We start from the raw sequence: 4,509 nt of genomic DNA, 5'->3' as shown, positions 1-4,509 counted from the left end.
ATTACTAATCCACATCCACACACTTTTTACACTCACTGTCTTACTCAGAAATTTCCTTTTTAATGAAAGAAATCAAAGTATAAGTAATGTAATTTGTTTTGAAACATTTTATTAAATATAAAACTTGTGCAGTTATGCCAATTCAAATGAGAAACTTTGTTGTCAGTTGACAAACAATATTACCCAACAAGCAAATGTAAACATCTCAATTGCATTGTCTGTAAATTTGCAACAAACAGAGGTCCTATTTTTATTAGAAGAACACTATCAACACAACCTAAGAGGACAGAAAACGTGCTAAGAAAAAGTACTTATTCAAAGATTATTTATTCAGCATGGTACCATAATATAACAGCATATCTGCAGGATTATTAAAATCAAATGTGAGACTTTTTAAAACCTTTTTACGACCTGCACAAATAAAATGATTAGCATGTGAGTGGGGTAGGGCAATGTCTATTGAAACATATTAAACTGTAAAATGACTGTAAAAAGCATAATTTACAGTTCAGATACAGGTTTTCAGAGAGCAAGAAGTTTTATAAAATGATAAACTTCACATTTCTCAATCTTACAAGAAATAAACTAAAAGGCAATAAAGATATGAGTGATCCTAAGAGTTTAGAGATATATTGCTTACTGTAGAGGGTGTGCCCTTTCCCAGTGTCTTTCATGAAGATCTGCCCCCAAAAGATGTAAACTCTCTATGTGTCACAGCCATCTGCTGGAGTGCCCATGACAGCCACCAGAGGGCACTCCTCTCGGATCATTGTTTATTGTTCATGGACTTCAATTCCCATCACCCTTTGCCTGGACTATCATGTTTCATTGCTCCAGTCCAGGAGCTCTCAGAGTTCACTCCAGAGCCCACTCAAGTCTACGAATTTACTCTCGATCCCACTCAAGTCTACGAGTTCACTCCAGAGCCCACTCAAGTCTATGAGTTCACTCCAGAGCCCACTCAAGTCTATGAGTTTACTCCTGATCCCACTCAAGTCGATGAGTTCATTCCAGAGTTTGCTCCAGTCTACGAGTCCGCTCCAGAACCCACTCAAGTTTATGAGTTCACCCCTACAGTTAAACTGCTGGTCTCGTCTGGCCAGAGGAGAACGGCACATTATTTCAACACACTATTTCCCTTTTTTGACTGTAAAGCTGCTTTGACACAATCTGAATTGTAAAGAGCACTTTATAAATAACGGTGACTTGACTTGACTTTACCCCAGAGCTCACTCCGGAGCCCGCTCCAGTTCCTCCCGAGGTGGCGGCATCCACTGCAGAACTTCCAGATGTGACAGGGGTTTTCACTTTTGCTCCTCTCAAGACAGGAGTGTCCACTTATGAACTCTTCATCTATCCTGAAGAGGTCAAGGAGACCGTCAGGAATTCCTGCATATACACCTCTATCTTCCTGCCATCTTGAAATATGGTGCAGAGGAAAGCCCCACTGAAACATTCCCACTGAGTCCATCTTTTGATTTGGTGGTCTTCTGTCACAAGTTAGACAGGGATCGACAACAGTTAAGCAACATAAACATAAAGCCAGCAACTATTCCCAGAACAGAACAGTAACATGTGAACAAACAAAACCTTCTCTTGAGCGAGTGGCTTTCTTTTTTTTTCATTGAGTCTATAAAATTGGACAAAAGTGTGAGGCGAAGCCCAGCTTCCTGCCACACATATGTTCTCAACTTAAAAGGCCTTAACTGGGCAGTAGCCATACCTCTGGTAGAATGAGAGACACAAATTGTAGGCTCAAATGATGGATTAGTTATTCGCAAATAATTCTCAAGGCCATTACATTTTGTGGAATTTCATGTCATGCGCTTTAATTGCACAGCCACTGCGTGACAGAATAACGGATCTTCAAAAATGGTTATACCTGCGGTTCGTCTGCTCTGTTTGGAGCAAAAAGGACAAACCCTCAAGGACCAGACGAGGAACTTTTTTAGATATGGTGTGCCTCACTCATTACTTGCTTTACAACTATAAGACAGGAAGAGCTAAATAAACTTATCACTGCATCTAAACCAACAACATGCCTATTAGATCCTGTACCCACTAAATTACTAAAAGAGTTGTTACCTGTAGCAGAAGAACTGCTTCCCAATATTATTAACTCGTCGTTGTCTTTAGGCCACGTCCCAAAACCATTCAAGCTGGTACAGGTGTTCAAGGGCAGGCTTTAAGATGGTTTAGATTCTACCTGTCCGATCGCTACCACTTTGTTCATTTAAATGGGGAGTCATCTCAGTTATCACCAGTAAAATATGGAGTGCCACAAGGATCTGTCCTAGGTCCTCTGCTATTTTCAATATACATGTTGCCCCTTGGTAATATTATTAGAAAATACGGGATTAGTTTCCACTGTTATGCTGATGATACTCAACTATATATCTCAACAAGACCAGATGAAACTTCTAAATTATCTAAGCTAACAGAGTGTGTTAAAAAAGTAAAAGATTGGATGACCAATAATTTTCTCTTATTAAATTTAGATATGACAGAGATATTACTTAACGGACCAAAAGAAAGTACACAGAATCTCTTGGATTACAATTTGCAACTAGACGGTGTCAGGGTATTGTAATCAGAGCATGTGAGCGGAGTGGTAATATTTCCTTAAGAGCGCAGAGCGCCTTTCTGAAGATTCCGCTCCGCTCGCTCAATACGTTCAGTGCCGCTCGCTCAACCCAGAATGTGATTTGCTTGTTCGAGATCAAGAATCTGTAGAGATCGAGAATAGTAGAGCAGTTATGGAGTTCAGATATTGTTTCAACAAAGTTGCAAGCCTTATACATAAATGTAAAGTAAACATCAAAGTTAAGAATAAGCAGGGAGAAGAAATTGAGAGGGAGTGCGGGGAGACTGTTAAAGTTAGTACAGATTCATATTGATTACAGAAAGCACGAAGATGTATGCAAACATGGTGCAGCAAAAGGTGAGCTAGTTACATACCATAATAAATGAATAAACAGGTAGGCTAAGGTTATATTCGGTTGTACGGAGCCCCAATCATGACATGCAGACAAAATCACAGCCACAAATTTAGAATAGGCTAGTTCTCTTTTATGCTAGGACTACATTATGGCCACGAATTAAGAATTAATTTTTTCGTTTAGTCTAAATTATGGCCACGAATTAAGTATTCATTCTCTTGTTTAGGCTTAGCTGCCACGAATTCATTTGTTTGTTAATTCGTTCATTCCCTATAGTAGGCCTAAATCGTGGAATGAATTATTATATTTTGCAATTACTTATTAAAATCATTATTGCTTAACCTTAATAAATAATAATACATTTAAAAAATAATAAAACCTGCTGACGTCGTAGAAACAAATTGTTAATTCGAATTATATTCGGAGCTCCGTAGTTATTAAATAATCTCAGTTAAACTGTAGACCTAAGCTAACACACAGCTGTATATAGGCCTAAAGTACAGAAGATATTAGCCTACACCACTTAGGCCTATTAAAATATTATTTTAAAAAACTGACCCGAAACAGTAGGTAGTCCTTCAGAAAGTAGGCTAGATATAGGCAGCAGTAATTCATCATCTAATATAATGCACGCAAATTTGTTCTTTACAGAACGGAGCGGGATCTGAGCGGGAATTGGTTTACGGTGAGCATGAATATTAATGGAGCGCTTGCTTGGGCGGTTAGGGCGACTGAGTGGAGTGCACGTCCTTAGAGCGGAAAACATCTCGGTTACGTATGTAACCTTGGTTCCCTGAGTAGGGGAACGAGATGCTGCGATGACGTCATTGCTTTGGGAACACCTTCGGTGTGACGAATGTCTGAAGCCCTTATACCGTCACGTCAATTCATTGGCCGAATAGCGCTTAGCACCGCCCCCAAAGCACACGTAGGTGAGCTATATAGCGTGCTGCGCGTGATTTTCATCAGATTTCACTGATTTACAAAGGAAACGCTATCAAGATACAGAACGGCCGAGCATCGCAGCATCGCAGCCTACTCAGGGAACCAAGGTTACATACGTAACTGAGATGTTCCCTCTCATAGGCTCACTTCGATGCTGCGATGACGTCATCACTTTGGGAACGCTATACCATAACGCCTGACGTACTGTAGATAGCTAGAAGACCAAGGAAAGCGTCTGCTCAAGCGGATAAGACCCGGGAGCCAGGAGCCATCCCTACGTCCAGACTATAAATCTGGATGAATGTGCTAGGAGAGGACCAACCTGCCGCAGCACAAACATCTTCCGACAAAGACCCTTTAAAGAAGGCCTGAGAAGAAGCCACTGCTCTTGTAGAATGAGCATGCATCCTTAGAGGCGAAGTCAAGCCACACGCCTCATAGGCCAAAGAAATAGCCTCCACTATCCAGTGTGACATCCTCTGTTTAGTGACAGCGGAACCTCTGTTCTTACCACCAAAACACACGAACAACTGATCAGATCTATGCCACTGAGCCGTGCAGTCAACGTAGGTCCTAAGTGCTCTAACCGGACAGAGATTCAGGGCAACTGACCCCTTCTCGGCTG

This window comes from Sinocyclocheilus grahami, unplaced genomic scaffold (assembly GCF_001515645.1).
Source record: "Sinocyclocheilus grahami isolate Dianchi unplaced genomic scaffold, SAMN03320097.WGS_v1.1 scaffold1335.1, whole genome shotgun sequence".
NCBI classification, from domain to species: Eukaryota; Metazoa; Chordata; class Actinopteri; order Cypriniformes; family Cyprinidae; genus Sinocyclocheilus; species Sinocyclocheilus grahami.
This window is presented reverse-complemented; position numbering follows the sequence as displayed.